The 22181-nt window shown below is 34.4% G+C and overlaps 1 protein-coding gene across 1 annotated transcript in view; it reads left to right on the top strand.

Annotated features, from left to right (window-relative positions):
• The window catches only part of ARID2 (AT-rich interaction domain 2), a 165402-nt gene that overhangs the window by 28993 nt on the left and 114228 nt on the right, over positions 1-22181 (top strand). The window lies entirely within an intron of this gene.

Here is a 22181-nt window from a genome sequence, read left to right as displayed (position 1 = left end):
TTTTGTTTTCTTAATCATTTCCTAGTTGAAGGAGATTTGTTTTTTTTTTCCAATTTTTGATGATTAGAAATACTGTAAACATTCTCATGTAAGCCTGTGTGTGAATAGAAGTTTCACATTATTTGGGTAAATACCAACAAGCTGCTAAACTGTTGTTGCAAATGGCTGAACCATTTTAAATTCTTATCAGCACTGTATGAAAGTTCCAGTTGCCCCCCGCCCCTTGTTAGGGATTGGTATTGTTAGTTAGTTTCTTAATTTTAGCTATACTAAAAGATGTGTAATAGTCTCTCATTGTTCTTTTTTCCCCCCTCATTGTTCTTTTAACTTGCATTTCCCTAAATGACTAGTGATGTTAAGCATTTTTTGTTTCTTTGCTTTCTGAGTATCTTCTTTGATGAAGTATCTGTTTAAGGCTTTTGCCTATTTCTTCATTGGGTTGTTTTCTTATTGATTTTTTTGAGTTCTTGAAATATTCTGAATATAAATTCTTTATCAGATGTTTGATTTACATATTTTTCACAAACTTTTTCTTGTTTTTTTGTATTCTGTGTTCTGTATGTTCTTTAAAAGAGTTACTGAGAAATAATTGCTATACAGTAAATTGAACATGTATAAAGTATCCATTTTGGTAAGTCTTGACATACATATACACCTGTGAAATCATCATCACAATCAAGATAGTGAACATATCTATCACTCTTAAAAGTCTCCTTGTTCCCTTTTGCAATCCTTCCCTCCCCACCCCATCCCACTCCTATCCCAGACAGCCATTAATTTTTTTAAAATTACAAATTAGTTTGCATTTTCTAGAATTTTATATAAATGAAACTATATACGATAGTTTTTTCCTTATCTTTTTTTGTCTTTTTGTCTACTTCCAGCAAAATTATTTTGAGATCTCTCTGTGTTGTTGTGTGTTTCAAAGTTCATTCTTGTTTTATTGCTGAGTAGCATTCTATTATATGGGCATGCCATATACCATGATTGGGTTATTTCTGATTTGGGGCTATTACAAATATAACCACTACTAACTTTTGTATACAGATCTTTTTTTAACGGATTTATACTTTTGTTTCTTTAGGAGTGAAATGGGTAGTAATATGGTAATGGCTAGGTAATAAGTATGTTTAAATTTATAAGAAGCTGCCAAACTGTTTTATAACATTTTACATATTCATCAGCAACATGTGAGAAGAGTTCCAGTTGACCCATATTATCACCAAATTTGAGGATCAGTCTTTAATTTTAACTATTCTAGTAGGTTTGATGTATTTTTGAAGCTCCCTTAATAGGTACATAAATGTTTCTAATTGTATGTCCTTGTTGTAAAATGACCCATTTATGACCAAGAAGTTATCTTTATCCTTGGTAATGTTTTTGATTTGAAATCTACATTTTTGCTATTAACAAAGGCATTCCAGCACTCTTTTGACAAATGTCAGCACGGTATATGTATTTTTTCACATTCTTTTACTTTTAAACTGTTTGTTTCTTTAAAGTGTCTTTCTCGGAGGCACAGTTTAGTTGGGTTGTTCTATTTTTTTTTTCCTATTCTGATAATCTCTGCCTTTTACTTAGTGATGATTAGACCATTTACATTTAATGTGACTAATGATCTAGTTTTGTTTAAATCCACTCTCTTGCTGTGTATTTATTTGTCTCTCTGCTCTTTGTTTCCTTTTTTCCTTTCTGCCATCTTTTGAATTGACTACTTTTCTGGTTCAGTTTTATTTTCTGAATTTGTGTATCAGCTTTACCTCTTTGTTTTGGAGGTTGCTTCAACTTTGTGTAGTCTACTATCTAATAGTATTACACATGTAGTATACTTCCATTTCTCCCCTTTTGGCCTTTGTACTTTTATTTTCTTATATTCTGCTTCTAGTGTGTTGTAAACTAAGCACTGCATAATAGTTAATTTTTTAAAAAGTTATCTTTTAAAGAGACTTAAATATTTAAAGAGATTTAAGTATTTTTTCTAGAAATGTCATGTATTTTTTCACACTGTTACCATTTACAGTTCTCTTATTTTTTTTTGTTGTAGATCCAGATTTCCATAAAATCTGACTACTATATTATGTCTTGGCTGAATTTAGAAGTCCCAGCTTTTCCACTCTTTGCTTTGAGGATTTATTATTTACAATTTAATGGATAGGCTTCAATTAATATACTTTTAGATGCCCTAACTGCATACCTTTTAAGGTTTTTTCCCCAAGAATTTTTACATCACACATATAAAGATAGTTTTCATTTTTTAAAAATATTGCAAATGAGGAATAAATGAGATTTATTCCTTGATGTATATAGTTACCTGCTGCTTTTAATATTTCACTATTGAAATTATTTAGTATCTTTTAGATAACTCTAAGTTCAGCTAACTCTGATATTCTAACATAGGACTAATGTGTCACTTCAGCTTCAAAATAACATGCTTGCTATTTTCCTTCCTCTTTCTCTGTGTTGTAAACAGAGAAGTAATCCTGTTGAATATATTTTTGCTGATCATTTAGGTCCTTTTGGTAAATTGGAATTTATTTATTTATTTATTTATAGATTCTATTTATGTATTTGACAGACAGAGAGCTCAAGTAGGAAGAGAGGCAGGCAGGGCTGGGAGGGGGAAGGGGGGGGGAGCAGGCTCCCTGCTGAGCAGAGAGCTGGAAGCAGGGCTAGATCCTAGGACCCTGGGATCATGGCCTGAGCCAAAGGCAGAGGCTTAACCCACTGAGCCACCCAGGTGCCCCTAAATTGTAATTTCTAATAGAAATGAATACTACTTTATTTTTTTAATACTAGTGTATTATACAAAATACAGTTTTACATATTTGTTATCTTCCTTAGTAATTAAATTCACATGATTGTGTCCTAAATGATTTAAAGACAACCTCTAAACCTGGCTTCAGTAAGTGGATATTTTCTTCTTTGGGGAAATTAGGTGCGTAAAAATCTCTGTTTACCAAAGAGATCTATTTAGGGGAGTATAACTTAAATTTTTGTTTAAATGGTACCTTCTAGAGTTACTGTAAGAAAGGTTTTCTTCATGCTTTTGAATAATACAGTAAATGAGTAAATCTTTAATGACTGGGCAGGAATGACAAGTCACTAAAAACACCAACAAACTAGGTTCTGGGGAAGGTGGTGATATGTGCTATAGGATGTATCTGTGGAAATAGTTCATATATCTTTCTCATTGGCAGTTTGTGGAATAAACTTCTTTACCCCTTGATGGTAGTCCTCTCCTATTTTGGGGGAAGGGGATGGTGAGGAATATTCATTAAGAAATCGTTAAGAGACACTTAAGGAACCGATTTTGCTGGAATAGCCCACTTCTGGACAGCATAAGGATCTTTGTGGACCCGCTTCCCAGTGAAACTGGTTAAAATTATTTCTTTTTATAATAGTCTCTGGAAATGGTCCTAAGGGTATATCACAGATGAAGAAAGAATATCTGCTAAAACTTGGTAAGCCAAAGTCTGTGGTATTTGAACAAAGACTTGCTTCCTCTCTCCCCTTTTCTAGCTCAGCAAGATGGAAACTCCACTCCAGACTGGTGCAGCCAAGAACACAGGATTCCCTCTCTCCCCACCGCCTAGTTGGAGGGTATCTTCCTAAGAGGAGCAAGATGTCAGGATTTCTCATTCAGCCCCTAGATACTTGTTGCCAAGGCTAAGTTCTGGGCTGGTGGAGCTGAGAGACGGGAGCTTACTTCTGCTATCCCACTTATGGCACAGAGATTCTACTTGTATGCAGTGCCATTGAGAATTACCCATGCCTCAGCTCTTAACGTAGCAGTTCTACACTGGGATAAAGAAACAAGTTTGGAATACCTGAGCCTACAGTTCCCTTTCCCTCCACTCCACCAAACATTGTGGTCTCATAGTTGGGTTGTCATTCTGTAGTGCTCTTCTGTCCCCAGAGGTGGCTCAGAGCCCAGAAACATGGCTCAGCATTATAAAATAGACTTCTGCATCTCTTTCCAAAATAACTAACTTTATTTGCAACAATGTGTAGAAAAGCCCAAGCCCAAGAGTACCCTCAGAAACAGTGGAGATTGTGAAAGGCAAGGAGGAAGAGAGTGGTAGATGTATTGGAGATAAATAAACCACAGTTTGGCTAGCTTGCTGGAGGGAACCAGGGTAAAAATGAGCTGGAAGGAGACCTCCTGGGGTCAGAATAAATCTCAAACACTGACCTCTCTTCAAAGGAGCAGCGATTTGTTTGGATCAATCTTTGGAGCAATTTATGCTTCAGAGCATCATTGAAAACAGTAGAGCAGTGAACTGACAAGTAGTGATACTTAAAAGCTGGGTTTTGTCAGGGAAAGAGACAGGGAGCCTTGCCAAAACTGCTGACATCTTATGGTAACTTTGGGAATACCCAAAGCCTTTGCCTCTTGATGAAGAACATCAGGGGCTTCACTCTGAGGGAGGATGAGGGAATAGACTTCACTGAAATGATCTAGCCAGTGAATAAATACAGTAAACAAATAATAATAACAAACCCCAGAGGGAGTCAGCAGTATCCAGAGTTGCTACAGTATAGTATCTAAAATGTCAAGTTTTCAACAACATTAGAAGACATGGAAAGTAACAGGAAAGTATGACACATACACAAGAATAAAAGGGCACGCAACCAAGACTGCCCGTGAAATTGACTGGATATAAGATTTTTTTTTTTTAAAGATTTTATTTATTTATTTGACAGAGAGAAATCACAAGTAGATGGAGAGGCAGGCAGAGAGAGAGAGAGAGAGGGAAGCAGGCTCTCTGCTGAGCCGAGAGCCCGATGCGGGACTCGATCCCAGGACTCCGAGATCATGACCTGAGCCGAAGGCTGCGGCTTAACCCACTGAGCCACCCAGGTGCCCTGGATATAAGATTTTAAAAAGATTTCAAATTAGCCATTATAAACATGTTTGGAGAACTAAAGAACTATGATTAAAGAAGTAAGGGAAAGTATAATGACAATTTCTGTCAAATAGAGAATATCAATAAAGAGAAAACTGAGTGAAAATAAAAAACTGAGTGGAAATTCTGAGTTTGAAAAGTATGAAATGAAAAACTCACTAGAGAGACTCAGTGATAGACTTGAATTGGCAGAAGAATTAACCCACTTGTAGTTAGATTGATAGAGATTATGAATTCTGAAGAATAGAAAAAGAATGAAGAATAATGAATAGAGTCTCAGAAAAATGTAGGACACCATTAAGTGTACCAGTATACACATAATGGAAGTACCAAGAGAAGGAGAGAAAGGATAAGTACTTTAAGAAACAATAGGTGAAACTTCCCAAGTTTATTGAAAAAAATTAATCTATAGATTGTGGAACCTCAATGAACTCCCAAGTAGAATGAATTTTAAGAGATTCACAGACACATTAAAATGATGAAAGTCAACTATAAGGAGAAAATCTTGAAAGCAGGAAGAGAAAAATAATTTATCACTTACAAGGAAACCCCAGTAAAATTAATAGTTTAATATTTCTCATCAGACAGAGGATATGATGCAGTGAGATAACACAATCAGAAGTTCTTAAGGAAAAAAATTGCCAACCAAGAATCTTATCTTCAAAAAAAAAGGCTAAATAATAATAATAAAAAATCTTAGACAAACAAAACTGAGATGATTTGTTGCTCAGACCCACCTTAAAAGAAACCCTAAAGGAAATTCTTTAGGCTAAAAAGCGACTGGCCCCACAGAGTAATTCTAATACACACACATTCAAAAGACCGTCAGTAAAGATAATTATATAATAACAAAAGATAGTACAAATGCATATTTCTTCTCATTTTAAAAGCAATTATATAAAACAATAGATATATAATATATTTTGAGCCTGTAACACATAGAAATGTAATATATATGCCCATTACACCATAAAAGAGGTTTTGGCGAGCAAAGCTGTGTTAAGCTAAAGAAAGGACTGCGTGTGGTAACTTGAATCCACAGGAATAAATCAAGAGAACCAGAAATTATAAATACGAGGTTGATAAAAACTATAAATATATGCTTGCTCTCTCCTCTTCTTGAAAGGTCATAATTGTGTAAGGTAATAGTTATAACATTTGTAACAATTATAACATTTATTGTTTGATAACATTTTATTATTGAATGTATAACATTTATAGTTGTAATATGTATATAACAATAGCACAAAAAGGGGGAGTAGAGCATTTAGGAATAATGTTTTCATATCTCACTGGAGATAGTATAAATCTGAAGCTGAAGCTGAAAAAATATGTATGAAAAGCCCTAGAACAAGCGTGAAGGGAATAAGGTAATAAATAAATAAATCACCGAAGAGCCTAATGCCACATTAGAAAATATGCACTTAACTGCAAAAGGAAACAATAAAGGAAGAAAAAGACAACAAGAAGACATGAGCCACATGAAAAACAAAAAGTAAGATGCAGACATATATCCAGTTATATTAATAATGACATTAAATGTAAATGGGTTAAACAACCAATCACAAGGCATTGGTTGTCAGATTGGATAAAAAATAGATACAGAATCTAATCATATGCTCTATATAGGAGACACACTCTTGTTGCAAGATACATCAGAAGTAAAAGGAAAGCAAAAGATATATCGTGCAAACAGCAACCATGAGAAAGCTGGATGGTTTAATACTAATATCAGACAAAATAGACTTTAAACCGATTTTTTTAAAAAGTCATTGGAGATAACAATAGAAGTGTTACTTCATTAGGACCATACAATAATTATACATACATGCATCTAACAACAAAGCCCTGATAGGTGAAGCAGAACCTGACAGAAATGAAGAAAAAAGACAACAATAATTGCAGTACCTCCATTTTTACTGTTGTATAGATCAAGTAGGCAGAAGATTATGAAGAAATTTTAAGTCTTAAACAGCATTATAAACCAACCATACATAACACATCTATAGAACTCTGTACCCAATAATAGCAGAATATGTATTCTCAGGTGCACATGGAACATTTTCTAGGAAATACTGCAATGCATTTAAAAAGATGGACTTAATACAAAGTATTTTCAAACCACAATGGAATGACATTAGATATCAGTCATTTGAGTCTCACAAAATTTTGAGTTAGTAGGTCAGGTATTCTCTTTTTTTCTCTTCATGTGTATGTATGCATACGTGTGCATGTGAGTTTTTAAACATATGAATTGTGGCATACTTTTTTTTTTTTTTTTTTTGGATGCAAACTGCAAGAGGTTTATTGGTTACACAGGCGCCTGCGGACGCATCAGACTTTGTGGGCTGAGCGCGCCGGGCTAAGTTGGGGAGCAGATTATATAGGGCAGGGTTGGGGTGGTGGGAAGAAAGCTTACAGAAGCAGATGCATGGTTACAGGGATCTGATTGGTTAATTAGTCAGGCGTTGGGTTTAAGGCAAGGACACAGCCATTTGTTCTGGCGGGCCTTGCCTCAGCACTCTGGAAAGTCCCAGGTACACTCTATTCCACATTTCTCTTTTCTTTTCTTTTTTTTTTTTTAATGAATAAGTAAATTGCTTTATTGTCATGTAATGAGATATTATACAATGATGAAAACGAACTAACTACAGTTCCATTTAGCAACATAGCTAAATCTCACAATGTTGAATGAAGGAAGTTAGGCACAAAACATAAACAATGTATTATTCCAATTACCTATTCAAAACCAGAACTAATCTATGGTTCGACCTCTGGAGTAGAGAGGTTGGAAGTATAGTGATTGGAAGACGGCATTATTGAGGGTGATTGGGTGGGTGGGGATGGATTCTGGGATATTGGTAATGTTACATAACTTGACCTGGGTGGACCTAGATGGCAGTTACCTGAGTGGTTTTTGATAATTCATTGAGCTGTACACATGTAGCCTGTGTGGGTTGTTTTTTTGTTTTTTTTTTTAATTTTTTATTTTTTATAAACATATATTTTTATCCCCAGGGGTACAGGTCTGTGAATCACCAGGTTTACACACTTCACAGCACTCACCAAATCACATACCCTCCCCAATGTCCATAATCCCACCCCCTTCTCCCAAACCCCCTCCCCCCGGCAACCCTCAGTTTGTTTTGTGAGATTAAGAGTCACTTATGGTTTGTCTCCCTCCCAATCCCATCTTGTTTCATTTATTCTTCTACCCACTTAAGCCTCCATGTTGCATCACCAACATCTTAAAGAGTTCCAGCACTTCCATATTTTCAAACACTAATGGAAAGCCATTGTTGATATTCCAAATGGTAAAAAAAGTATACTTTTTTTACCATTTGGAATATCAACAATGGCTTTCCATTAGTGTTTGAAAATATGGAAGTGCTGGAACTCTTTAAGATGAAGCCCCTTATCTTCCACAGTCCAGTAAACCTTTTTGTTAACTATTACAGGAAACTGGTGGTTCAGATTGCAGTTGTTGCCAGTGCATGTGCAACCAATTTATCCAAAGTAATGATAGAAGCAGCTAACATTTACTGAGTATGTAAGTGTCAGTCATTTTGGTCAGAGAATTGTCTAGATTATTTGAAGAGCTGATTTGAAGGGATTCTGAATTTACTGCCATTCTTGATCTTAAGCTAGGGCAGTGGTTCTCAACAAGGGGCAAGTTTGGCTCCTGGGGAACATTAGACAATGTCTGGAAGTTTTGATTGCTGTAACTAGTGGGTGCTACTGTCCTCTAGTGGGTGGGGGCTAGGGATGCTGCTATACATCTTACACAGTACATGACCACCTCCCACAAATTCTATGGCCCAAATTGTTAATAGTGTTGAGGCTGAGGGACGCCTGGGTGGCTCAATTGGTTAAGCGCTACCTTCAGTTCAGGTCATGATCCCGGTGTCCTGGGATCAAGTCCCACATCGGGCTCCTTGCTCATCAGGGAGCCTGCTTCTCTCTCTGTCTTCCTGCCACTCTGTCTGCCTAGGCTCGCTCGCTCTCTCTCTCTCTGACAAATAAATAAATAAAATCTTTAAAAAAAAAAATAGTGTTGAGGCTGAGAATCCCTTGGCTAAGGTGATTTTGCCTTCATACTGTGAGCAGTGACTCTTGAAGGTCTGAGGAAAAACAATGCTTTCTTCTAGTATTTGGTTCAACTATAATATTTTCAGGTCAGTATTCCTTAGGGTATAGGCTGGCCACTAGAATATCTAGCTCTGGAAAGGTTTAGGTGTGTGCTATCTCAGGGAGAACTTAGAACAGCTATTTTTAGATTGCTGCTCTCTATAACTGACCCCATCTTCCAAAATGTCTATTTCTGCCCTTGGGGTGACTTAATTCAATCAAGGACCTCATTACTGTCTTTTGCCTTTGGTTTTGGTCAGGGCACCTTCATTCCACCTGATGGAATTTTTCCCCCCACTTGATGAAATTTAATCATTGAATCCAAGTGACAAATAATTTTAACTTTTCAGTTTTTTCTCTCTCAGAGGCTTCTGACTGCTTAAGAAAATTTACTCATTCCTGTTTTTATAATTTGATTCTTTAAACATTAGTAGTTTCATAGAAGGAAAGCATTATGAAGTGTTAACAAAGCTCTGCTATTTTGGAACTGTCTACGTATGAAGCAAGAGAGTGATACTGTCATATTAGCTTAGCCAATGTCTGATGAACTAAGTGGTTTGGTGAAGCCATGATTCAGCCTTAGCTATGTCTGACATAAAAGCATATTGTGGGGTGCCTGTGTGGCTCAGTTGGTTAAACATCTGCCTTTGGCTCAGGAAATGATCTCAGAGCCCTGCATTTGGCTCCCTCCTCATCTGGGAGCCTGCTTCTCTCTCTCCCGCTCCTCCTTCTTGTGCATGCTCTCTCTCTCCCCCTCCTCTCTTTTATTCTCCCTCTATCCCTGTCAAATAAATAAAATCTTAAAAAAAAATAAAAAAGCTACTGTATTTGTTCTATCAGGTAGGTGCAACTATAGTTTAAATATATTAAAGAACTAATCATTTCATTTTGTAAATTATTCAGGACTCATTTTTTGTATCTTCTCTTTGAACAAGTACTTCGTTGCTGATGTTTATCTCAGTAATTTCTAGCAGCTAAACTGTTAACCTTTTTGAAGAATGTTATTAACCTCTGTTATAATAGTAGTGATTGGTGAACATTCAAATGATACCATCTTTCTCTGAAAGAATTTACTTCCAATAACTAATTAATACACTGTTAGGCAACATTGTTTGTTTACAAATATTAGATTTGTATTTTAGTTTTAACTAGAGAACTTGTCACATAAGTTAAAATTTTTATCTCAGTACAGTTCATGACACTCAATATCAGTGGTTCTGTATGTGAGACTCCCTCAACGAGCAGCATCACCATTAACTAGGAGTTGTTAGAATGCCAAGTTTCAGACCCACTCAGACCATCTCAGACCCACAGAATCAGAATCTTAGGTTGGGGCTGCGGAATCTGTTTAACTAGTCTTTCAGGTGATTCTTATACTTGGTAACGTTTGGGAACTGCTCTACAGAGAGTTTCTTTTTTAATTAGTTTACTTGATTTTAATGCACTTCTTCTCTTTTTGTTCTTATACAAATTAAACCTGTATTTTTTGTGGAAAGATAAGGTGTTCAAATTATTGCCCAAACTCAAGTAGCACATATAAAGTATTTAAAGAAGGACTTCTTAGGCAGATTTGAGAAATATTATTTTAAGCAATCAGGATAGGTATTTATATAAATCACCGTAAAGAAATCCTGCATTATGGGAATATAATTGTTTGGTACTCAGGGACTGCTGAGTTAAAACAGACTTCTGTGGCATGAAATCAAGGAATATATATTTAAAAAAAAAAAAAAACCACACATGCTCCCATAGTAACTTTTAAAATGGAAATTAGGGTGATGATAATAGAGGGAAAAGAGGGAGTAAAAGAGGGAGTATGCTGAAATCTGTAACTGTATAAGGAAAAAATGTTTTAAAGTATATTCTAAAAACTCATGGCATAATAACCATATATATAATATAGAGATAGTACTTTAAAAGAGGTTAGGGGTGCCTGGGTGGCTCAGTGAGTTAAGCCTCTGCCTTTGGCTCAGGTCATGATCTCAGGATGCTGGGATCAAGCCCCACATCAGGCTCTCTGCTCAGAAGGGAGCCTGCTTCCCTTCTCTCTCTGCCTGCCTCTCTGCCTACTTGTGATCTCTCTCTCTGTCAAATAAATAAGTAAAAGCTTTAAAAAGAAAAAAAAAGGTTAAAAAAATTCTGATTTGGGACCTATCATAACACTGCTAGCCTGTCTGAGGATAGTTCTATTTTAATTATAGCTTAATTAGCATAATGTTCTAATTAATGTATTCATAATGACTGAATCACCATTGAAATGATAGTCTGTTACCTATAAAATATAGGAGATATAACAATACTGAATTTACAAAGTTGTGCTATCTGTAGCTTCTGAATCTTTGGGCTTTTTATTGTACAAGCTGTGCATGAATATTGAAGTATTTTAAATAGCCACTTTAATTTTTCTCTCGGTAAGTTAATATTTTTTCATATGCAGGTTGTATTACTAAATTCCAATTAGAGTTTGTCCCCTCATTCTCTTTTAGTAGAGGTGCCATGTGTATAGTGTTTTATTTATCTTTGTTGGTGAACTAATACATATCTAAAATGTTAGTTTAGCTCAGACTTTAGCCTTTTTCATAAGGTCTTAAATTGTTAGGTCCTATGCCTAGAGATTCTTATCTCTAAAGTTTATATTATATTCACAGGTAAGATTTTTCACAAATTGGACTATTCACTCATTTTGTTGATAAGTGATTAAAATGCCAGACAAATCTTGTTTTTTTCCCTTTTTGGAGAACACGTTACAGATTCAGGATACAGATGGCAGAGTGGGGTAACCTTGTATGTTGCTAATTTGCTGTTTTCATTTTACTGTGGGGCATCTAACCTCCATATCTGGATAGAGGCCAAGGATATTTATTTACATGCATAAAAAAGAATGTTCATAAATTGGATGTCTGTTAGTACTTTGTGTTGGTTTTGATACTAGTTATATACGTAGAGAAGGCAGAGAGAGCTGTAGAGATGGGGAGGATGGGAAGGGGAGGGTGAAACTACAGGGTCGGAGTTGATCTATATTTGCTCTGAAGTTATATACAGTGAAAGCCGTTTACTGTTTAATGTATTTAGCTCAATAAGAATGTCAGTCTTTTTAGGACTTGTACTTAATACTAAGTATTTGAACTTAATAATTTTTTATTAAATGAAATGACTTCATTTGGCAAATAATAATTTTAGTTCAAAATTAAAATTCAAGGACTCTTATCTAATCATCCAAATTTAATGCTTTGAAAAATAATGGGCTCTTTTTTTCCATTCTGAAGTTAACACTGGTTAATTATAGAAAACATAGAAGAATGTATAACTTACATGTGATTCTGCTACTCAGGGATATTCACATATAATGTTTTGGAATATTTTTTCCCAGTCTTTCAAATAATGAATTTTAAAAATTGAGATCATTTGTATCCTTCTTATATCTTTAATCTCATGTAGATACAAGAACTTTTTATGTCCTTAAGTCTTTCATTTTAATAGCAGTATTTATATCAAAATTTACGTTTTTCTGTATTGTTAAATATTTAACATTTTTCTTTAATATTATAAAAATCATGCAGTGAACTTTCCTGTTCACATCTTTATCTGCATAAATCTGTCAGTTTTTATCTGTATCTGATTATTTCCTTGCAGGTTCTTACATTGGAAATTACTGACAGAATATAAATGTTTTTAAGATTCTTAATGTGCATTGCCAAATTGCCATCCAAAAACATTGATCCAATTTAACTTTCACCAACAGTGCATAAAGATACCCTAATAAAGAATACCCGGGGTGCCTGGGTGTCTCAGTGGGTTAAAGCCTGTCTTCGGCTTAGGTCATGATCCCATGGTCCTGGGATAGAGCCCTGCATCAGGTTCTTTCTCAGCAGGCAGCCTGCTTCCCCCCGCCCCCTGCCCTGCCTGCCTCTCTGCCTACTTGTGATTTCTGTCTGTAAAATAAATAAAATCTTTAAAAAAAAAAAAAAAAAAAAAAGAATACCCTTGTCAGCACAAGGTATGCATTTAAAAATCATTGTCCATTTTCTTCATGAAAAATCCTCTTATTCTATCAAATATGGTTAAATACTAAAATTACTGTTATATTATTATAGATAATACAGCAGATTAACTGGACTTTAGAAAAACCATACTTGGATATTTTCAAATTGAATGAGAATGTAATGTAGTAGAAAATTTTCAACAATAAGAAATTTGGAATGATTGGGTCATCATAATGATTTGAGTGTTACTGTGAACAATCATTATTATTATTATTATTATTATTGAAACAGTGTAGCTAAAAACAAGAGAAAATGTATACTGGAAAGATATTTTTCTACCATTGAAAAAAACGGTAGAAGAGGGAATTGCATTGTTGAAAACTAAACAGCTGAGTACATGTATATTTTGCTATATATATAAATAGGAAGAATTAGTTTGCTTAGCTAATAGCAAAGTGTTATAAATTTGGTCTTGAAAATGAGAGAGAAATGTAATATATTTAGTTTTAGGAATAATATTTGTCTTTAAAATGACTTGTGAGATAGTTTTGAATATTTAAATCCCAGAGAGAGCTGTAACAGAATGTACTAGTTATCTACGGCTGCATAACAAATTATCCCAAAACCTAGTACTTAAAACAACAAACATTTATTGTCTTAAAGTGTCTGTGGGTTCTGAATCTGGGTGTAGTTAGGATGTATTCTCTGACTAGGAGTCTCACAGTCAATCGGTTTTAATCAAGACATCAGGCAGGGTGTTGGCCTGGGCTGCAGTCAGGGTTTGACTCAGGAACAATCTGCTTCCAAACTACCTTAAGTGGTTAGTGGTTGGCAATATTCAGTTCCTTATGGGCCATTGAATTGAGGGATCAGTTCCCTGCTGTTTGTTGGCTGGATGCCTCCCTCAGTTCTTGCTTTTCTATAGGGCAGCTTATAGTTGGGTAATTGGCTTCCATCAGAGCAAGTAAGTAGGAGAGCAGATCAAGGTAAACAAGATGGAAGCCAGAGTCCTTATGTAACCTAATCTCCGATGTGTATTCTGATCTTAGAAGCAAAGTAGTAGGTGTAGTCCACACTCGAGAGAATTACACAGGGACATGAATAACTACTACAAGTCAGGTATCACTGGGAGCCTTTTTTAGAAGCTGCTACCATAGAGAGCAAAGTAAGACATTCATGGACAGCATCTATGAAAAACTAAGTGATAAGATATTCTCATGAGTCTTAAATACCAGGAGCTGTGGGCCAATCACAAAACCAGGGCAGTCTGTGAGGGTGTAAGCATAGAGAAACAATGGATCATCTGACAGACTAGAATATAGGAAAACCGTAAAATACTCTACAAACCAAAATATTCTCTTAAGTATTTACAAGAAAACACAACAGACCAATTTGAGAAAATTAAGTGCAACTAGAATAGGTGCAAATGAAGAGTGGCTGCAGGGCTCAGTTGGTTGAGTGTCCAGCTCTTGATTTCAGTTCAGGTCATGATCTCCATGTTGTGAGATCAAGCCCAGCGTCAGCTTTTTGCTTAGCAGAAAGTCTGCTTGAGATTCTCTCTTTCTCTCTCTCTCTCTCTCTCTCTCTCTCAAATGACTAAATCTTAAAAAAAAAAAAAAAAGAATAGGTGCAAATAATATATGGTAAAGTTGAAGTGGCTGGATAATCTAAGCATTATGAACTTGCAAATGGCACCCAAAGCTCCCTTCTAGGACAAACCCACACTGTGAGGAAATTGCTGGAAAAAAGTCCAAACCGCAGTGCAGAGACCATAGAGATTAAAGGAGAAGCTTCCGATAAAAGAAAGGGAGGGGTATTAGGAGATCAAAGAGAGCAAGCTGCTGCTGCTGCTGCTGTTTTTGTTGTTGTTGTTTGTTTTTGTTTTTGTTTTGTTTTTTTCAAAAGAGTGAGTGTGCAGGAGCAGGGGAAGAGTAGAGTAGAAGGGACAAGCAGATTCTGGGCTGAGCACGGAGCCCTTTTGGGGACCTGATCTGGAGATCATGACCTGAGCCGAAATTAAGAGACTGAGCCACCCAGGCACCATGAACAAGCTGGTTCTAACTTAAAACACTGCACAAGAAACAACAGAATGAGCTTCAAGATATTAAAGAAACTCTGTTGAACTATGCCATCTTAAAAGTTCAAGAAAAGTAATTTCATTTAAACATGAATAACAAAATAACAAGAAAAAAACTGAACAAAGTTATTATAAAGGAAAAAGAATAAGGAGCAAAATGACTTTCTAAAGACAATAAATGGGGGTGCCTGGATGGCTCAGTCATTAAGCATCTGCTTTCTGCTTAGGTCGAGATCCCAGAGTTCTGGGATTTAGACCTGTGTCAGGCTCCCTGCTGAGCGGGAAGCCTGTTACTTCTCTCCCACTCCTCCTTCTTATGTTCCCTCTCTGTCTCTCTGTCAAATAAGTAAATGAATCTTTAAAAAAAAAAAAAAGACAATAAATGCAAATCACAAAGATGTGTCCACCTAACAGGTAAGTAAGTACTATAATCTATTTCAAAACAAGCTGAATAAAATTTTAAAAATTATATATTAAAGGAAAGCATAAGCTGGAATTAGAAAAACCTAGAAATTAGGTGGTAGAACTCAGGAAAGATCAGAATAAAAGTATAAAATTTCAGAAATGAACCTAATCCAGAAAAAATGCAAGAGTAAAAGAAATCACTGGTAATGTGTAAAGAGATACAAGGTGAAAAGGAAAACAAAAAACATTGATAGAAGATGTAAGAGAAAGGGACAGATATTGAAAACAAAGACAGTCCAATATATGACTAATATATATCCCTGTAGAAGCAGGGAAACTGAAGAAAAACTAAAAGCTATAATGAAAAAAAGTCCTGAAATTAAAAAAAAATTTTTCTTTGAAACTGTATATTGAAAGGATACATCGTATACCCAGGAATATTGACCCAGAACAATGACAACTGATATATATGCTAGTAAAGTCAGTGAACTTTAAAGAACAGAAATTAACTATGGGCACCAGGCATAAAGACTAAATAACTTAAAATAAGATTGTCATCAAACTTTTTTGTCTTTTAGCATAACTTCCTTATTTTTCTAGTTTATTTTAAATTTTTATTTAAATTCTAGTTAACATACAGTGTAATATTAGTTGCAGGTATGTAATTGAGTGATTCAGCACTTCCATACATTACCTAGTACTCCTCACAACTCGTGCAGTCCTAATGATTACCTGTTTCCCCATTCTCCCACCCGTCTCCCCTCTGGTAACCATCAGTTTGTGCTTTATAGTTAAGAGTCTGTTTCTAGGTTTGCTTCTCCCTCTCTTTTTTCACCCTATGCTTGTTTGTTTTGTTTCTTAAATTCCACATATGAGTGAACTCATATGGTATTTGTTTTTCTAAGACTGATTTTGCTTAGCATAATTCTCCCTAGTTCCATCCATGTCATTGGAAATGGCAAGACTTCATCCTTATGGCTGAGTAATATTCCATTGTTTATATATACAGCATCTTTATCCATTCGTCAATCGATGGACATTTGGGCTGTTTCCATATAGTTTGGCTATTGTAGATAATGCTGTTATAAATCAAGGTGCGCATTGTCATCAGACTTTTAGCAGTAATGCTTTTATTCCGGAAGAAAATAGAGTTACATATTTAAGATGCTCAGGGAAAGAAGAATGTGAGTCAGGGCGTAATACTTGGATTTATTTTTAGCAAAATTACTTTGAAGTATGAAAACTGTGAAAAATCTTTACTGATATGTAGAAAACTCGGATTGTTGCTCCCATCCACTATTCCTGAAGAATTTTATAGAGAACAAGCTTCATGCAAAATCAGTAGCAAGGTATAGACAGGAGGGTTGGTGGCTAACTTTGGGTATTTTTTCCTCTCTTGAAGATTCCTAATGTATGGACATCATTAGCTCAAGCTATTTCAAGTATTATGCTATAAATGTTCATAATTTGGTTACATTCTTTAGTACAGCAGTCTCGAGTAGAAGAGTAATAGGCCTTTAATGGAGTACTTTTTGTATAATGGTATAATCATGGTTCCTTTTGAGAATGGACACACTACTTTGCTATATAGAGCAGAGTTTCCTCAATCTTGGCACTATTAACATTTTGTTCTGGGTAATTGTTTGCGGATGTATAGTAACATCCCTGGTCTCTACCTACTAGATGCCAGTAACACCTCATATCTGTTATGACAACCAAAAATGGTTGTACCATTACAACCAGATGTACCTTACAGGGCAAAATTGGCCCTGGTGGAGAGTCACTACTATAGAGAAATGTTGAATATTCCTTCAAAGAACTCATTAGCGTATTACTGCTCTTGAACAAACATGAAAAACCACCTTCAAAACTGTAATAGGAAGAAGACCTAATAAAAGATACTAATCTGCCAGGATAATGCCATTATATCTTAGATTATGTATTTCATAAATTCATAAAACATGTTTTATATAGAAATATATATTTATAATCTCCCATTTCAAAATTTGTTTATACACACTTGCAATCTATAATTATGCACTTACTGGATTAATTCTGAAATTATGTTAGGTGAACTATGCTAGTTTCAGAGAAGACATTATCAGTATAGCATATAACAAAAATGTGATTATTAGAATTTCAGATTTAGACATTTTTGTCCCATACTTTCATGTTTAATCCTTAGCTTTAAACTTACCAAATTATTTCACTATTTTACATTTTAACTTTCTATATATTTTCTACGTATTAAAACTTAAAAAATGTCTTCTCGATTGTAACTCGTACCACTGTGGAAAGACTTACTTGTTGGTGTATGGGAAATGCACGTTTTTAAGTCAGATATACTTGTGGGGATGTAAGAAAAGCACTCACTTATAAATTCGTGCTTATCTGATATATAGAAAAGGTATACTTCTTAGCATAACACTGAAATAAAGGGATGCAAAATTTAGGGGTGAGTATGTTTAGCCGTTAAATGTCCTCATGACATTTCTTGGAACTTTTAAACTTGAGTACACAAATTTTTCCATCCCTATATGAGAGTATTTTATTTAAGAGTATTTTTATTTTATTTAAGATGGCTTTGATTTCATGATGAACACACATGAAATAATAAAATTCATATAGTTAAAATTTGTATTACCTTGAATTTTCTCTGGAATTTTTTTTTTAATTTTGTTAGAATTGAATATTTGCCCAATAAAATTAAACCTTTAAAGTATAAAATGTTCATTAAAATTTGAAAAAGTTTACATTATTGCCATCAGTATTTACTAGCCTTCCATTTAAGTACCAAGTATAGAAGATTAATGGATATATTTTCAGACAAGATACCTCCGCATCAGCTGTTACGAGCACATTTTTCTTAGAAGTGCTTTATACTTAGGATTGGTTTGCAGGACCTCATTGTAATTCTGGTTCTCAGGATTTAAAAATGGAGGTGATGTCTGCTGATTTAATGATTCACCTCGTTCTGGCCTTGAATTTCCCAGCACAGCATTTCACAGATTGCCCTATAAGATATGCATGGGTTTGAGGGTGGGGATTTCCAGAAGAATCTGAGAATCTGAGAAAAGCTGCATATTGTACCCTACTTAGAGATTCACTATACATATTAGCATATTAAGTGCTCTCAGTTAAAGAAAACTGTGTAACCCAATATTTCTCAAAGTTAGTTTACCATGGAATCATTTTTGGTAGAACTTTGATTCAGAATTTGAGGAGTAAATAATTTGTGGACCAGATTTGGAATTACTACTCTAATATAAGGTGAAATCCTGCTTCCTCAAATTATTAAATGACCAGTAGAGGGGAAATGTAAAAAGTATTAACATAGAAGTTGAAGAGAATTAAAGCAAATAATGAGGGTGAAGGGAAGATGCTAGGAAGTTTCAAAAAGAAAGGGGGGGGGAGTAGTTTTAAAAAGCTTTTAAAATTTTAAAAAGCTGTAAATTGAAATTAGGAAATTAAAGGAGTTCGGTATATGTTACATTAATTCTTTAATAAAGAACATAGCTTGTTATGTGATATAGAAAGAAGTTAGCAGCATTAGAAATTATATTGATAAGTTTAATACTGAATTGATAAAAAGTTACTAGTACTAACCTTTTCTGCTATTTTGCAGGAAAATGAAATGTTATCTATCTGTACAATTATATTTTTGTGTATATTTGTGTTTAATGGTTTTGTTTGTGATTGTAACATTCTTGATTCATTTAAAAGTGAACTGTATGGAAGGAAAGGTTATTTAAACTCTTAACATTAATTTTTTAGACAGCTAATTTACATACAGATGTTACTTAATCCCCATAGTCAGTGTTACCCATAATTTCATTCTTTTTTTAGTTGGGGAAACTGTGGCTTAAAAAGGTTGTGACTTGCCTCATACCATACAACCAGTTATTTAAGAAGCTGGTACTTGAAGGGGCACTTGGGTGGCTCATACAGTTAAGTGTCTGTCTTTGGCTCAGGTCATGATCCTGGAGTCCTGAGATCCAGCCCCATATTGGGAGGCTGCTTCTCCCTCTCCCTCTGCCTGCTGCTTCCCCACCTTGTGCTCTCTCTCGCTCTCTCTGTCAAATAAATTTTTAAAAAATCTTTAAAAAAAAATATAAGCTGGTACTTTAAGCCTAGATCTTTCCATTACAGTAGATTACCTAATTAAGAGTAAACAGCTGAAATTTGTAATGGACATAAGAAGGGAAAACGTTCTAACCAGAGACTTTCCTGTAAGCCTTACTTTATTTCTTCTCCCAGATGGAGGTAATGGAAGAGGATACGAAGGCAGTCAACTATAGAAATAAGAGTAAACTGCTCTAAAGTTAAAATAAATTTAAGCCCTGATCCTATCACTTAAGTAGTTTTGACCTCAGGCAAATTATTTAACTTTTGTCCTCAGTTTTCTAACTTATTAAGTGGTTTTAGTAATACCTACCTCATAGCAAGTGTTTCATAGTTGGTAACTAGTGTCATCATCATCATCATCATCATCATCATTAATTGTACTGAGTGAGAGGTTTCAGTTAGAATTGAGTTCTTTGTCAGAGGCATAGGAAACTTTGCCTCTTTCCCTGGCACTAGAGAACATGATCATACCTGCTAATTTATGTGTTAGCAAACAGCGATAATCTGTGTTCAGAGGGCCTGAGTGCTAAAGCCTTGGATTAATGGGAAAAACCTTATTTAGACAGATTACTAGTAATTGGGGCTTCTATTTTATTATCATTAAAATAGAAATATCTTAATATGAAGATCCATTGAGATAATGGATGTTAATATATATATATATAAAATAGAAGGAGGGCCATGAAAATAAAAACTATTTCAAAACACATTAATGCCTAATATCACATAGCTCTGTGGAGGAATACTGTCAAACTCTTTACCATAAAGAACATGCAATTATAACCCGTTGTAACTATAATGTTATATAATTCATATTTATAAATATGTACTCTACACATTGCTCTGTAAAATATATCTTTTCTATTTCTAGTTCATCACCAATGAAAAATAAAGGTAATACATAAGTTCATTTGATCATGTTAGTTACTTAAAAGTCTAGCCTGAAGTAAAGAATCCTTCAGAAAGCTGCATAGAATGCAAAGGCTATGGATTAATCTGTATAAGTGTGGTGACTATACTCTTTAAGCCAAATATTGGAATACATATTCTCATGTAGTATGACAGCATGATTTAATGTTTAAAATCAATATTGTCCTATAAAATATGGAAGATATAATTACTGTCAAGTATAAGTGATATTAACAATGATAGTACTTCTCAGATCTTTTATTCCATGGAACATGTTATAGGCTTGGAAAGAGCTGTTGTGTTAAGGGAAAGACTTAGGAAAGGGAGAAGAAGGGAGGGATGTAGATCAGGCAGCAGTCTTTCAAAAGAAGATAGTAATACTTTTAATATGTATAATGCTTGAGAGTTTAACACATGATATTATTAAAAATATATTTTAATTTTATAATATAAATTATATTTTTATAATTTATAATTATTTTATAATTATATTATAAAATTATAATTTTATAATATATATTAATTTTATAGTATAAATTATATTATAATTTGTGTATATAATATATAATTTATTTTATTAAAATATAGATAATATTAAAAAATATATTATCTCATTTAATCCTTACAACACTCTGAAATACTCAGAATACTCCTGGCACTGTTTCTTTTTGAACAGTTTAAACTGTTAATTTTTGTAAAGATGTACAAAGTGTGTTTATGAACTTATAATTATAGAAAAGAGTCAATTTTGTATACATTCTATTCCTGATCCACATAGTATTCACATTAAGGTAATTATAGAATAATTGCTATACTTTTGCTGATTTTAGTTTTAAAATTTATCAAGCTGCCTGAGTTCACTTTTTTCTCTTTAGACAGAAAATTTTTTTAATGAGTAGATGTAACATAAAGCTAGGCTTTAGTGCATATCATCCTGATTAGGCTTAAGAATGGTCATATGAATGGAATAGGATAGGATAGGATAGGTATAGGTTATTATCCATCCCTCTTTTACCTATTAACCCTAAATCACATCACTTTAGGGGACTAAAAAGCTAGAATTTGAAATAAGGTTTAACTTTAAAGTTTTCTATTCTTGTTTCTCTACCCTGCCTATTAGAATTTTTTTCTATACACCTTGCTTTTCTGATCTGAGCAAGCATTTATAAACTTGAAACTTCAGAGAGAATATGTGTTGTAGCTTGATTTCTATAACTTTTTTTTTCTGCCTGAAGTGGTTGGTTGGTTGATTGATTGATTGATTCAGTTTGATACAGTGTTACATTAGTTTCAGTTGTACAACTTAGTGATTTGCATTATGCAAGTCTTTATGCATTATGCTATGTTCACAAGTATGGCTACCATATGTCCTCCTACATCTCTGTTATTGCTATCATTGACTGTATTCCTTAGGCTGTGCTTTTAATTCCCATGACTTAAACATTCCGTAACTGGAGGCCTGTATCTTTCCTTTCGTCCATTTTGCCCAACCTGTCACCCCTCTTCCCCTCTGGCAACTATCAGTTTGTTCTCTGTATGTACAGTTCTGATTCTGCTTTTTGTTTGTTTATTCATTTTTTTAAAGATTCCATTTATGAGAGGAATCATGGTATTTGTCTTTCTGACTATTTCATCTAATACCCTGAA

This window comes from Mustela putorius, unplaced genomic scaffold (genome assembly GCF_011764305.1).
Source record: "Mustela putorius furo isolate JIRA1106 unplaced genomic scaffold, ASM1176430v1.1 tig00537227_pilon_pilon_pilon, whole genome shotgun sequence".
NCBI classification, from domain to species: Eukaryota; Metazoa; Chordata; class Mammalia; order Carnivora; family Mustelidae; genus Mustela; species Mustela putorius.
This window is presented reverse-complemented; position numbering and strand designations above follow the sequence as displayed.